We start from the raw sequence: 15,946 nt of genomic DNA, 5'->3' as shown, positions 1-15,946 counted from the left end.
CTCTATACATAAACATACATTCCCAACCACCTATTAAGATCACGTCTTTGTGTGTTTTGTTAAATCAAATTCAATAAATGTCGCACAACCAAAATCTTTGATGAGACATCTTTGGTTACTGACCAAAAACCAACTATATGGGGAGAAAGTATAACTTGTTAGCATGATGCGAATTAATGTTGTACATGTAAAATCACATGTACCCAAATGAATTGTTGCTCTTATGATCATTTGCTTTCAGTCGGGTGTGGATATTTATGGATTATCTTAACAAAATCAATTCTTAGATGAACATAAGCTATACGAAGTTCAATAGTTATTCCAATAATCATTAATAACTTAGGAATTAAACTCACCGTTATTACCAAAATAAGTATATAAATCTGGAATAATATGCTTGCTATCACATTAGCTAAACCACAATCAAACAAACTTTAGTTGTCGATTTGATAATCATTATAGACGATGCATCAATTTAAAACACTGAATGGTATCATTTTGGCATATTCATATCCTTTAATCGTTTTCGGAATGTTAGATATTCACACCCCAACTTAGTTAGTAATCAAAATCACTTGAGAGCAAACATTGCATGCACTTATCAAGAATAATCTTGTAGTTCTTCATTAAATTTCACATCATATTGACTCGGTGTGATCTTACTGATCATACCAATTAATCAAATAATCATGATTCATAAACTTTTGGTTTATGATCAATATCATAAGATGTGAGATAACAATGTGTTATCATTACAAACAATAATTTTATATCACTTTGTTTCCTTTTTTTCACATTTTGTTCTTATAATCACTCTCATAATTTCCCACTTCTAGTGGTCAATCTCATTGTTACCATTACTACAATTTTGATAGTCGAACTCATTATTAACTTGGCTATCTTACAACTTTTGATAGTTGGATCTCATTAGTAAAATGATCATCATTATAAGTTTCTCAATTACATCCATGATCCCGACATTTTCAAAGATCTTATAATCACATTCACTTCAAGGAATGGTGTAAACCAACCAAGTTTCATGGTTCGGACAAACGGATATGATCGAAATCATTTCAAAATTGTTATCTTTGTTCCATAATATTGCTATTTTAGCATATTTGAGATTGACAAATGAAAATTGTTTTATCCGATTTTACCTTGTAAATAATCTTCTCTTTGCATAACACTATAGAGAAGTAATTACATGTCTGAATCATATATGGTCTAACATCTTATGACCTTCTACAAACTCAATATGAGATTTAGGGAGTATGACATCTTGAGCATCATGTCTAAACTTTTGATTCTCTTTCATGAGAGATGTTAAATCATTTTAGATAATCGATTGAATACTACAAATGAATATATGATAATATATGAAATACACAGTATAAAATAAAGTCGAATTATATAATACATGGCATCATAATATAATATGTGACCACATAAAACAATTTATTATTATCACAATATGTGACCATATAAAACAAGTTAGTATGAAAACTTTATGAAATATGCGTTTTCATCACACTTAAAAGCAAATATTTAAATCATATGTATTACCTGTAACCAATTAATATTTTCACTTCTGATAACATTATTTAAAGGTACAGAATTCATTAATTCTATTGTATTCATGGTTTAATCCTCTCCATCAAAGTCGGCCACAAGACCAAAAACGTTTGTACAAAATAGTATTTGTATGAAATACAATTTCATATGTTGAATCAAAATATTAATAACATTACTGGTTAATCTTGAAGTTGTAGCTATACCATATTTTTAAAGCACTACACCATAAAAACCTTTTGTATTTCTTAAATTTTGTGTAGTATCTATAAGTATACAAACCACACGTTGGAGCATCTATCTAAGATACTTCATAGTATTCTTTGGAACATAAATGTATATTAACGAGTTGACGCCAACCCGCGCGTTGCGGCGGGATGTAGATTATGAATGTCATGAGATCAGAGAATTCTTAGGTTTATGCAAATCATTAATTTCATTTTGTTTTCTGAAATGCACCGATGTTATAGTTTGGTGGTAACGGCTAGTGGACCAACTAACACAACCTTTCATAGAATCGTATGAAAATGAATTCTTTTGAACCGTCTAATGTGATCAAGCCTTTATCCAAACCACTATGTCTTTTAGATTAAAAGTAAATGGTCATTTCAAATATATTTTCATCGTTAGGCATGTATTTTTGTGAGAGTTTGGTATAAACGAAAGCATGTGATAATTATTTAAAGATTAAGTTTAAAGTATTAAATTTATCATTTCAATATGTAAATTTAAAAGAATAAATAAAAAAGAAAGTAAAACAAATTGAAGTAAGTTTAAAATATAGCAAGTAAAAAAAGAAAGTAAAACATATAGAAAGAAAACAATGAGAAAAACAAAATAAAATAAATCCTAAAAATCAAAGGTTTGTATCACTTTTTTTGACGGTACATCATGTAGTCGCATTTCCATCCACCATTTTGTTGCTTACACTGTAATAAATTAACAAATTATTATTTAAAAGTAAAGAAAATCAAACAGCTCAGACGTAGCAAACACACATACATCAACCATTGTGTAGTTGAACTCGGATCCTAAGGCGGTAGGAATTAGGCTTGAAAGACGATAGTTAGAAGCATTCTTTTCGCCTTTTTATCTTTGTTGAATCCAAAATATATACATTGTCCTATGTGTTGGGCAATGATGAACAAAGACCAATGGTCACTACAAAATTAGCGTTATAGAATAGTAATAATTATAATTAATATAAATTGACTAATAGGTAATACAAATAAACAAGCCAAGCCTGAGTCGCGCGCGCTCGAGCTTGAAACACTACCTAAGAGCTGAGCTCAAGCTCGAGTTTTCATAAGTTAAATGAGATCGAGCTTAATCGAGTTAGGGCTAGGCTCATTTGCACCCCTAGTTGAAACTATGGAAAAAAATCTTTAAAAAAAGTAGTAATAAGCAAGATTTATTTGAACACAACATATTACTGACACTAATTTGTTGATATTAAATTGAAAATCTGTTAATAAAAATCCACATATAATACATACAAATCTGAGTATGATTATAAACACGTTAGCCATTCTTAAACAACGTAGGCATTAGAGATTCAGGGTAATATCTCACTTAGAAATTTTATCATACATTATGGCGTGCATTGATCAACCAAGCAAACAAATAAACTAATCCGTGTTAGTTCAGCCCCAAATAACAATCAATAAACAAAGTTAAAAATAATAAAAAAAAATCAAATCTACAAAAAAATTCCAAAAAAGGTCAGCTAGATTTGGTGATTGGCTCGTGATGGAAGCTGTTGCTCTACTAGGTTTGGTTGCCTTTGCTCAAATGCACCTAATATATAATTTAGATAAAATGGAATAAGTTAAGACCACTTAAGATGTTTTCGAACTCTTTCAAATCAAATTACCTGTAGACTAAGCAGGTTTATCATAACCGATGGGTTGAGTGGGTGAAGCAGCGTTGAACTTGAATGAAGAAGAAGTTGAATGAGGAAGAAGGGGGAATTGAATGGGTAAGATGAAAGGAATTGAAAGAGATAAGACGGTGTTCACAGACAACACCGTCTAAAGGATGCAGAATTAGTATAAGACGGTGTTTAAGTATTAGACGGGGTTTTTATGAATTTTATTGAATATTTATAAGACGGTGTTCAGAGACAACACCGTCTAAAGGTTGAAGAAATAAGTACAAGACGGTGTTTAAGCATTAGACAGTGTTCTTCTGAATTTTATTGAATATTTTATTTAAAAGAGCTTAACGTTTTTATTGGTATTGGTTTTAAGACGGTGTTATTACTTTAACACCGTCTAAAACAAATCCTTGACACCGTCTAATACTACATTTTGTAGTAGTGCGATATGGTAGCGATACGGTGTCAATTTATTGAAAAGAAAACAATAAAAAAATAAATACCACTACCAGTACAGATATTGTTTAGTCGGTTTCAGTTCGGTTTGGTATGGTATGATAGCGGCATAATATTCGTTATCAATATAATTTATATTGTAATGTTAAAAAAAATAAATAAACATAAATTTCAAACCAACCAAACCGATACTAATTAAACAACATCGGTACCAGTATCAGATATTCGTTTTTATTGTTTTTGATGTAAGATTCCCGCCACGAAGTGCGGGAAGAATCTCACTAATTATTATTTATGACTACATAGCTTTGCTTGTCAACAGTATACGTGACATGCATCAAAGTCGAGACACATGTTACACATGCACTAGCAAGATGATCTGCAAATCGTATATGTGAACATTTGTTAAATTCACAGAAAACAAATGCATCTGCATAAAATATTTAACGTGTTTGCAGGTTATACATGACATGAATCTGAAAATTTTATATGAGTTCAAACACGACTTACCTATAGCGTATTAATGGGTTAATACAAACACGACATGTTTAACCCCTATTTTTTTTACATATTATTACTTCAAAACTATAAAGTTTTATAAAATAACATATACGTATATTAAACAATTGTGTTTACACTACAAAATCACACCCATTTCATTTGTAACTGACGACGGGCCAATAGGTTACCTCATTTACCCGTCTTGGGCTACCGTCATGCAGGCCCAATAGATAAAGCCCAGAAACGGTAATACTTGCCTACTAAGGTTTCTCATATACAAAAACGGGCGGGAAGAAAAGGGTCTGAGAACACAGGGTGCATTTAATGAATGATATGAAGAGGATCTTTGGCTGGCATCGTACTTCTAAGCTGGTATCATTAAATGAGGGGATAATCTTGCCGTTGGGGATCAGACACGTGTCTGAGCCCCCCAAAGACCGACAGAATCCGCTGGATCATCTCGGTATGATCCCATTAAAGAGATAAGGGCTTCCGGCTATATAAAAAAGGTATTGGACGATCTTAAAGGCAGGTCCAAGGTATCACACTAAATACTCTCACATTTATTCCGACCATAATTCCTCTACATTAAATATACACACATATTTATTACATTAACACCATAGAGATTGTTCCGGTGATCACACTCATCGGAATAAGCTACTCTTTTATTCTCCGGCAAGTTTACTTATTCTCACGCCGGAGCTTGGTCACGGAGGCTAATGGTTTTTTTTTGTAGCAAACGAAGGCTGGGATATTCCGACGTCAGCGAAGACCCTTTGAACGTCATCAGGGATTTGGGTATTCGACATTGGCGCCATCCGTGGACTATTCAGTCTAGCTGGTATTCTCACTCCAAAACACCGACGTTGTAATAACCCATTCAAAGAGAAACAACATGGCAACACCACCAAGTTCACGAACCATCCAAACGGTGCAAAACGATCATGATAAGGTCACAGTGGAGGACATCACTCATGAGGAAGAAAATGAAAACCCGGTGGAAGCCCTGGAAAAAAAGGAGGCCATCACTCCAGATTTCGTTGCCATGCACAGGGAGAAGTTGAAAAAACATCTCGAGGATCTAGAAAGGCGGGAGAGACTCGATATCCTCAGGGCTAGACTATCCTTTGACACACCATCCAATCAGGAAGTGGTAGATCCACAAAGCAAAAACGGTGGCACTGACCCTCTAGAAACCTTCATGACAGCCCTCAAGCAGATGTCCTAGGAGGAGAAAGAAGACCTCATTACAGGGAAGAAACAGAAAGGAAAAGAAAAGAAAAGGAGAATCAAAGTGACGATGGTCTGGATCAGCCTTACCTCCCTCGGGATTTGGCCGAGATTTCAAAGTTCACCAGGAAAATCGCTGAAGCGCCCATGCCCCCAAGACTAAACTACCTCCGAACTTCGACAGATATGACGGGACAAGAGATCCTGAGGATCATCTCCATGCTTTCAAAGGTGCAGGACAACTGGGACGGTGGCCTATGCCGGTTTGGTGCCACATGTTTGTACAAACTCTAATGGAGGGAGCCAGACTCTGGTTTGACAGCCTTCCCCCAGGAGGAATTGACAGCTACGAGGAGTTAAGTGAGAAGTTCTTGAGGAACTTTGGTTAACAAAGAAAAGTAATCAAAAACCAAAATGAAATCATGCATATAAGGCAAAGGGACAATGAACGAATTGACCAGTACATGGAGAGGTTCGTCAAAGAAAGTATGAACATCAAAGATGTCCCGGAGGTCATTAAGATCAGCAGTTTCATCAACGGACTAAAGCATGCACAACTATGTGAAAAGCTAGGGGAGGAGTTCCCACATTCATTTGATAATCTCATGGACAGGGTCAGGGCCTTTGTAAGGGGCAAAGACTCGGTCAACAAAGCTAAAGAGATGGACACCCCGCCCCGAAGAAGCAATCCTACTCCAAAACCTCCGGAAAAAGGTACGCCCTACTCGCAAAAACCAGCTTTTGATAAAATTCTGCATGACCAGGCAAGACCCACATACTCCCCGTACAGACCCTGGGGTAGGGGACTACCCCCTTACTAGTCACACCCCGATTTCCACGTGTATCACCGGTGGGCCCGGTGGGGGATTACCGTGACGTAGTTGGCAACAATATAGTCAAACCACACAATTATAAGAATGCACAGCGGAAGCATAAAGATAAATATAATTCAACCTTTTGAATGTAATATCAAGTGTATTACAGAAGTCGAATTGTATCCACAGGGGATCAAAATAATAATAAAGTATTGTTCAGTCAGATACAGCATCAAGCTTGCGAGACTTATCACGATGCTAGAAAGCTATTTCCAGCCAATTTCGTGTAGTACCTGCACTTAATCTTTTTGGGAAAATACGTCAGTTTACACTGGTAAATACGTTCAACTGACACATTTGAAAATGTTTATTAAAATTGATTTGAATGCACGAGGCACAAACTCTTTTATAACTTGGGAAAATTATTAAAATCTTGTGAACGAATTACATGTCCTTTTATGCGTTCAGTAGCCCGGATCCTGTCCGGGTTAAAGATTAATAGACACACCACATTGCGTAAAACCGTAGTGTAAAAACCAACGGCTACGTCTTTTAATAATAATAATGTCGACATAATATACCGGGTGTACGCCTACACCGGGATGTCGAGGTCGTGGCCATTTCGTAAAATGATGCCAAGGATATCCGGGACAACGGTCATTAACCCCCCAAAGGCTTTTAAGTAACAAGACTGTTTAAATGAGCCGATCACATTATTCAATTAACCACCTAAGCGATGGAACATATGATGCTCAATCAAGCGGTATTAATATACCGTATCCCAAGCCCGTATAAGGGAAAATAAGTTAAAGTATTTACCTTTGCAAGTATATTCCTTAATGGATTACGTCACAGATAGCTTTTACTGGGGCTCCTATTCTGGAACGAAGGTTTTAATTAACCTATTAGAATCCTAACGGGTCTTTATATTGGCCGTAGCCTAGACCGGTTGGTTCCGAAATATAAATACGGTTTAATCGCGCGAAAAGGCGAAAACCGAGAATGGAGTGTGATTCTGGCCCAACAAGTTCAGAGACTTTTTTTATATGGGTTTAAGGTTCACACTCTGGATTTCAGGGTCAAAATAATATGGCTTGACCCATATCGGCTAATTTATGAAAACTAGTTTCATAAGCCGAATCGTGCGCGCAATAGGCGCAACGGTTAACCATGAGAGTCCTACGCTTATTTCCTAAGTCAATATGCCTTAAAGAGGTTGTGGTATCAGTAGGATACCTTCCGTGATGCCCGTAACGAGTTTAAGTTAATATTATGCCCCGTAGGGGTTTTTCGGTCATTTTAAAGACTTTTAAAGAGCTTTTCGAGTTCTACAGGAAATCTGAGTTTCCCGAATAGTTTATAAAGTTTAAAATACTTTATTAATTATTTAAAATCAGTAGTAACTGGAATCGGGTCAAAAGACCTTGTAGAACTCAAGTTTTGGCCGAAAAGGGCATATTCGGTATTTACCGAACCGTAGCCATAACCGCAGGTTATGAGCAAGGTAAAAATTATTAAAAATCTTTAAAATTCCAAAAATATTATTTTACAATGGTGGGTAAAAGTTTTGGTGACGAAATCTTGGTTTAGATAGGCGTTATGCTAATTGCGCCGTTTATTACAAAAGTTTACTTTAATTGCGCTTTTTAGCATAACTCTCATTCTAGACCTCGGATTGACGTGAAACTATAAGGACATGCTTATAATTTAGTAAGCATGGTTATGGTCCGTTCACGCGTCCAAAATGCTCGTTTTATTTTAAAAAGGCCGTTACGGTCAACTTTTAGGCGATTAACGGAAATGCGTAAAAGACTAGGACAAATAATGAACCGGTCACAGAGGGTTATACCATCATGTAACCTGGTCCTAAGAGAGTCCTAAGGCATATCTATACCTCACTAAAACGGGTCAGAACTGAAGTCAAAGCAAAAGTCAAACTTTTGCGACGTTCGGCTCCGAACCGGTTCAATATAGCAAATGACCGAATCAAACGAGCGTAAACAAGTTTATAAACTTTATATCATGTTTTATGATCATCAAAACAGGTTTCGTAGTATATACATTACAGATTATGCAAGATTCGCAAACATAGCTTTCTGTTGACTTTTTAAGCAAGCGTTTGACTCGATATTTGACATAGTTAGAGTGGTGATCATGGGGACCCCTTTCAGAGGTTTATTACCCACACAAATACCATCTCATAACTACTTTTGATTCGACAATCTCCTGAACTATTTGTGAGTTATTGCAAAGTCAACCGTTGGTTACGACGGATTGACTTTTAAGCTAAATCTATAGAAATATGAAACCACAAAGGGTTAGACCACTTACAGAAGCTTAAGGCATGACTTAAGAACACAGAGGAAAGCTTGAGAGCTCCAAGAATGATCAGTAGTTGAGTTTTGAGGTGTGTTCTAAGTTGTGAACAAGTATGCCTATATATAGTGCAAACCAAGCTCCAAGATCATCACACATTGGTCTATAAGTGACCATGGATGATGGGCAGGTGGCCTAGAGTGTTATGGGTCGAGTAGGGGGCGCCCATGCCTCATTTATTGGAGATTTGATCGTTCACAAGCTCAAAAGGCATAAAAATCCAAAGTTTCTGCATCTGGGCGTCCCACGCGGCCCGCATGGAGGAATCATGCACTTTGTACGCGGGCCGCCTGAGTTTTAAAAATCAGGCGCGTATATTAGGTGGCTCGCGGCCCGCCTCAACTTAACACTAAACCTTACGCGGCCCGCGTGAGGTTATGTTTTCAGAAATTTTAGATCTTTTGTAATGATTATCAGAATCTGGTAATTAATAACGAAATCTTTCGTAATTATTAACTTGACCTTTCGGGTTTGAAGGGGTAACTTTGCGGTTTGGCCCTCGGTTAATTACAATTAAGGGCCTTGTGTTATTTACCCGCATTATTAAGTCCCCGGTTAATTTATTAATTATTCGGAAAGCCTTAACTTTCATTGTTGACGCTTTTAACCCTTCTTATACGAATTCGATCATAACTTTCTAGTTTTAAATCGGAACTTCGCGAAATTTATATATTGCATTCTAGTGAGCGTATTATACTGTTACAAAGCCTTGGGAACGTTAAAGGGTCACTCAGAGGTATAATTAAACATGTTGACACAGTTAACCCCTGTAGCTTGTAATCTCTCACTTTCTTCCGCGTTTCGCTTCCGTACGATCCATGATTTATTCGTTTGAAGGTACAAGCACCACTTAGGGTTACTATACAGTATATTTACCCTTGTTTGACATTTATAATCCTCGAATTTATATACTTTCAAGTTTTGTCAATATTAGTCCTTTATTTAATATCAATGCCACGTGTAAACAAATGACACGTGTTAACACATCATTGGACACAAAAATTCGAGGTGTTACTCCTCGCCCCCTTAAAATAAATATCGACCCGAGATTTACTCAAATAAATAAGGGTATTTTTCTTTCATTGTGGCTTCGACTTCCCACGTGTATTCGGGACCTCTACGAGCATCCCATTTGACCTTTACAATTGGTACGTGCTTTCTTCGAAGCTTTTTCACCTGTCGATCTTCAATCGACAAAGGCTTCTCTACAAACTTTAAGCTCTCATCTATATGCACATCTGTGTGTGGAATCACCAATGATTCATCGGCGAAGCACTTCTTGAGATTGCAGATGTGGAACACATTGTGAATTCCATTGAGCTCTTCAGGCAAGTTCAACCTATAGGCGACTGATCCGACACGTTCAATGACCTCAAAAGGTCCTATGTATCTCGGACTCAGTTTGCCTTTCTTGCCGAAACGCATCACCCCCTTCCAGGGTGATACTTTAAGCAACACTTTTTTCACCTACTTCGAAGTGAAGATCTTTACGCTTCGGATCAGCGTAGCTTTTCTGCCTATCTCTGGCAGCCTTGAGACGTTCCCGAATCTGGACAATCTTGTCCGTTGTCTGGAAAACTATCTCCGGTCCTGATAATTGGACCTCTCCCACTTCCGCCCAACAAACAGGCGATCTACATTTCCTACCGTATAATGCCTCGAAAGGCGCATCCTTTATGCTGGTATGGTAGCTATTATTGTAGGAGAATTCGATTAGGGGTAGGTTCTTATCCCAGTTACCACCTAAATCTATAGCACACGCGCGTAGCATGTCCTCTAACGTTTGAATGGTACGCTCACTCTGACCGTCCGTCTGTGGATGGTAAGCCGTACTGAAGTTCAAGACGCGTGCCCAAAGATTGCTGGAAACTCTTCCAGAAATGAGACGTGTATCTGGTATCCCTGTTGGAGATAATAGACACAGGTATGCCGTGAAAGGCTACAATCTTATCAACATAAAGTTGGGCTAGCATATCGGAGCTATACGTCTCCTTGATGGGTAGAAAATGAGCTGATTTAGTCAGCCTATCGACTATGACCCATATTGTGTCGTTTCCTTTCCTTGTTTTGGGTAACTTGGTTATGAAGTCCATAGTTACGCATTCCCACTTCCACTCGGGAAGTTCAGGCTGTTGTAGCAAGCCAGACGGCTTTTGGTGCTCGGCTTTGACTTGAGCACAAGTCAAGCACTTTGCTACATGGGCGGCTACAGACTTTTTCAAGCCTATCCACCAATAGTTTGCCTTTAAGTCATGATACATTTTGTCGGCTCCTGGATGGACCGAATATTTGGAACTATGGGCTTCCTGGAGGATAACATCCCGTAGCCCTCCATAAATCGGAACCCATATTCGTCCGTTCAGTCTAAGGATTCCATCCTTGCTAAGAGTCAACTGTTCTTCAGTTACTCCTAACTTTTCCTTAGGATAATTAGCTTCTAACACAGCCTCTCGTTGTGCAGCTAATATCTTCTCAATCAAATTGTTCTTGACTTCAATGCTCTTGGCATTGATCCGAATAGGTTTTACCCTTTCTTTCCTGCTCAAGGCATCAGCGACTACATTCGCTTTGCCGGGATGGTACCTGATCTCACAATCATAATCATTCAATGTTTCCATCCAACGGCGTTGCCTCATGTTCAACTCTTTCTGGTTGAACAGATGTTGAAGGCTTTTGTGATCAGAATAAATCCCAAATTTAATACCATAGAGGTAATGCCTCCACAATTTTAGTGCAAATACAACGGCACCCAACTCCAAGTCATGGGTGGTGTAATTCTTTTCGTGCACCTTTAATTGTCGTGAAGCGTAGGCAATAACCTTGCCCTTCTGCATAAGCACACACCCCATGCCTGTGTGTGATGCATCGCAGTAAACTACGAATTCTTCTGTACCCTCAGGTAAGGTCAACACAGGTGCGTTGCTCAGCTTTTGCTTCAGGATTTCAAAGGATTCTTGCTGCTTTGGGCCCCAAATGAACTTTTCTTTCTTCTTGGTTAGGGAAGTCAAGGGCGCAGCAATCCTCGAAAAATTCTCAATAAATCTCCTGTAGTATCCTGCTAACCCCAGGAAACTACGAATTTCGGTAGGCGTCTTTGGCTCTTGCCAGTTCATGACTGCCTCCACCTTAGCGGGATCCACCTGGATACCACGCTCACTTACAACGTAACCCAAAAATTGAACCTCTCGTAGCCAAAATTCGCATTTAGAGAATTTGGCGTAGAGTTTCTCACGCTGTAGCAATTCGAGAATACAATGGAGGTGTTTCTCGTGGTCAGCTTGGTTCTTTGAATATATGAGGATATCGTCGATGAAGACTATGACAAATTTGTCCAAGTACGGCTTGCAGACGCGATTCATGAGATCCATGAACGCAGCCGGTGCATTCGTGAGCCCAAAAGGCATCACTAGGAACTCATAATGACCGTAGCGAGTCCTAAATGCTGTCTTATGCACATCTTCATCTCTGACCTTTAGCTGATGATAGCCCGACCTTAAGTCGATCTTCGAGAAGTAGCTCACTCCTTGCAGTTGATCGAACAGATCGTCGATCCTTGGTAAGGGATATCTATTCTTGATGGTAACTTTGTTCAGTTCACGGTAATCGATGCACAACCGCATCGATCCGTCCTTTTTCTTTACAAATAGGACAGGTGCTCCCCAGGGAGACAAACTAGGTCTAATAAAACCTTTTGCCAACAGTTCATCCAACTGGGTCCTTAGTTCCTTCATTTCAGTAGGAGCTAGCCTGTAAGGTGCTCTAGCTATAGGAGCTGCTCCTGGTACGATATCTATTCTGAATTCCACTTGTCTATCTGGTGGTAAACCAGGTAGTTCTTCGGGGAAGACCTCGGGATATTCAGAAATGACAGGAAGATCCTCTATCTTCGGCTTGGGTTCTTCAATTATCACCTGAGCCATGTAAATAACACCGCCTCTGTTCAAACATCTAGAAGCTTTGAGCATAGATACGTCCTCGGGTAATCCATACTGCGTGTCTCCTCGAATGGTGAGCGATTCACCACTCGGAGTCTTTAGCACTATAAGCCTTTTGTTGCAAACGATTTGGGCCTGATTACGGGATAACCAGTCCATACCTAGAACAATGTCGAAACCCGCTAGTTTGAAAGGAAGTAGAGATAGGGGAAAAGAATGGTTCTTAATGGACATTTCACATCCCTCTAGAACAGTGGAGACGGTTTCTATCGTGCCGTCTGCTAACTCTACCTCGTATTTTACGTCTAGGGTCTTGATAGGCATATTCAATAGTTCGCAAAATTTTTGGTCTACAAAGGACTTATCAGCGCCAGAATCGAAAAGTACTCTTGCAAATATATTATTTACGAGAAAAGTACCTGTAAGAACATTGTCGTTCAGCACTGCATCCTTTGCATCCATGCGGAAGACTCTCGCAGCTGTCTTCTTGTTCTCTTCTAGTTTCCTGGCATTCTTGGGACAGTTACTCTTGATATGCCCCTTTTCGTTGCAACCATAGCATGTTGCATCCTTGATTTTCTTGCAGTCCACCGTCTTATGGTCCTTGGACTTGCATAGTCCACAGGCAAAAGACTTTGGCTGGGACTGTGAATTTGACCCAAACCTACATTTTCCAGAATGGGGTTTCTGGCAGATTTTGCATTTGGGCCTTTCTCCAGCTTGCCCATCTTTCTTTGCTTCAGTCCCTCTCTTGCCTTCACCGTTTCCACGGTGTTTCTTTCCTGACCTACGTGAGGTGTCGTCCTCACGTTTCCTCTTTTCCGCCTCCTTGCTCCTTAGCGTCCTCAGACGGACAGCGTCTAAAGTGAGAGACAAGGAGAGGTCAGTTACTGACCTGAAGGTCGTCGGCCGAAAGGCCTTCACACTAGCCTTTATCGCAGGCTCTAAGCCCCCAATGAAATGGGCGATTCTTCTGGACTCTGGTGTCACAAGGTACGGGACCAGGCGAGACATCGTATTGAAGCTCGTCAAATAGGCCTGGCAGTCTAGGTTTGTCATTACCAGTGACACAAAATCAGACTCGATCTTCTCTACCTCATGCTGAGGACAGTAGTTTTCCTTAATGAGAGCAATAAATTCCTCCCATGTCATCTTGTATAGAGCAGACTTACCGGATTCCTGTACCAACGCTCTCCACCATGCTAGGGCCTCGCCCTTAAATGATTGCGACACAAATTTCACCACATCCTTCTCCGCACACCCACTGATGTCCACAATAGTGTCCATCTCATCCAGCCAGGTGATACAATCCACAGCACCCTTCTCCCCTGTGAATTCCCGGGGCTTACAAGACACGAAGTACTTGTAGGTGTAACCCTTGGCACCGGACGCATCAGTATATTCTCGTTCACGACGAATACTATTCTCAGCGGACGAGTGATTATCGTCATCTTTCTTGGGTTTGGAGAGTGGTTTGGATTGTGACTTTGGTTTGGAGGGTGGTTTTGATACGGTTCTGCCTTGGGACTCAGTATATTGACGATCCAGGGCTGCCTGAACAGCGTTGTCAATCAGAGCCTTTAACTGTGCGCCTGTCAGATGCACTTGTGCATTGTCGTAGTCATCTTCATTTGTATGGCTATTCTCTCCATTGGGATCCGCCATTGTAACTTGAATCTGTTACAGAAGATAACAAAATTTTATTTAGGAGCTTATTATAGAATTATCTTTTATGACAATTCGTTAACCATGGTAACAGAGACCATATTTGGTTAACTTATTACTCACTTAATCTTAGGATTTGAATATATCCTATTTTAGCTATAATAATAATATTGGCGGCGTAAAGCCTAATCACGAGGATGTTTTATAATATTAGCCGAGATTTCAGAGAATCAAAGGCATAGAGGTTTGAACCGTAGTTATTTTACCCCTTTCTGACAGGGAGTCCTAAACTACCACTGTCTTTTTGTCCTTTATAAACAATTATTACGGCCCATAGGCACTACACCACTAATGGATGTTTTAATAAGGTTGGCCCGTAGGCACTACATCTCTAATGGATGTTTTAACAAAACAGGCCCGTAGGCACTACATCTCTAATGGATGTTTTAGATAAGGTTGGCCCGTTGGCACTACATCACTAATGGATGTTTTATAAATGATCATCTTTATTGATGATTTAACCCATGATTTATAAATAATTTAATTGGGTTTTGTAATCCCTTAAAGGATTATTGTATAAGAATGACGTGTGTGATTTTAACGAATCACATCTGCCATGATCGTCAACATGCTTGCAGAGGTTAACAGGGAATCTGAATCTTTTAATTTGGTCGTACCATCTTGGCCGGATCTTAAAAGACACCAGGCTAGGTTTCACTCTTAAGATTCTTTATTTAGGCAGATCAATTGAAAAGGAATGGTTTTGATTTATTTCATATATGGTGATAACAAAATGAAATTCATAATATAACATTCCATAATTTTAATACGATTACACACTGCCCTAAACGGGACTTTTAAATAGTACATACCTACATAGAGGTTTAAAATAAGTGACAAGTCCACGCAGGGACTAATATAAGATAGGTGTCCATGCAAGGACTAAAAGATAAGTCCACGTAGGGACTGAAATACGATAAATGTCCACGCAGGGACTTCTTTCAAAGTAGAAATTACATTAGTACAACTATTAAGGGCTAGTGGTCACGTTTCTTCTTTTTGCCCTTTAGTAGGTTCGCCAAGCCCTTGAGAAATCCTCGGTGGCTCTTTTTCTCTTCCTCGAACTCTCTCTCCACACGATCTAGTCATTGGAGTATCTCTTCCTGTTCAGGAGGAGAGAAACGTCGTTGTGGCGCTTGTTGCGGAACTGGAGGTCTGGGAGGTATTGGATACCCATGAGCTGAGTAGTCCGGAGCTCCCATGTTCCCATGAGCTCCGTCAGGATAGCGTGCATTATATCTAGCCGACACCACATATGGGTCGTGCTCGTAATTGTAGTTGTAATGTGCTTGTGATGGTTCGAACGGGTTGTAAGCCGTTGGACCCGTGTAAGCAGGTATGGGTTGTTCATACCCAAATGGTGGCGAATTTGGTGCAACTGGTGCGGAGTTCGCCTCCTGTATAGGACTTGAAGGTCCTTCTTCTTGTAGTGGCGGATAGTGGCTACTACTAGAGTGTCG

General features: G+C 39.2%; 1 long non-coding RNA gene across 1 annotated transcript; it reads right to left on the bottom strand.

Annotated features, from left to right (window-relative positions):
* Nucleotides 1-3,189: 3,189 nt before the first annotated feature.
* On the bottom strand, nucleotides 3,190-3,571 carry LOC110905534. The gene is made up of 2 exons (XR_002573205.2): nucleotides 3,443-3,571; nucleotides 3,190-3,366 (listed from the first exon to the last, which is right to left on the bottom strand). It is a non-coding gene; the product is annotated as an uncharacterized LOC110905534 (long non-coding RNA).
* Between the last annotated feature and the right edge of the window lie 12,375 nt (nucleotides 3,572-15,946).

The sequence above is a fragment of the Helianthus annuus genome, chromosome 14 (assembly GCF_002127325.2).
Source record: "Helianthus annuus cultivar XRQ/B chromosome 14, HanXRQr2.0-SUNRISE, whole genome shotgun sequence".
Classification (NCBI taxonomy): domain Eukaryota; kingdom Viridiplantae; phylum Streptophyta; class Magnoliopsida; order Asterales; family Asteraceae; genus Helianthus; species Helianthus annuus.
Note: the sequence above shows the minus strand (reverse complement) of the source record. Positions and strands in the feature narration are given on the sequence as shown.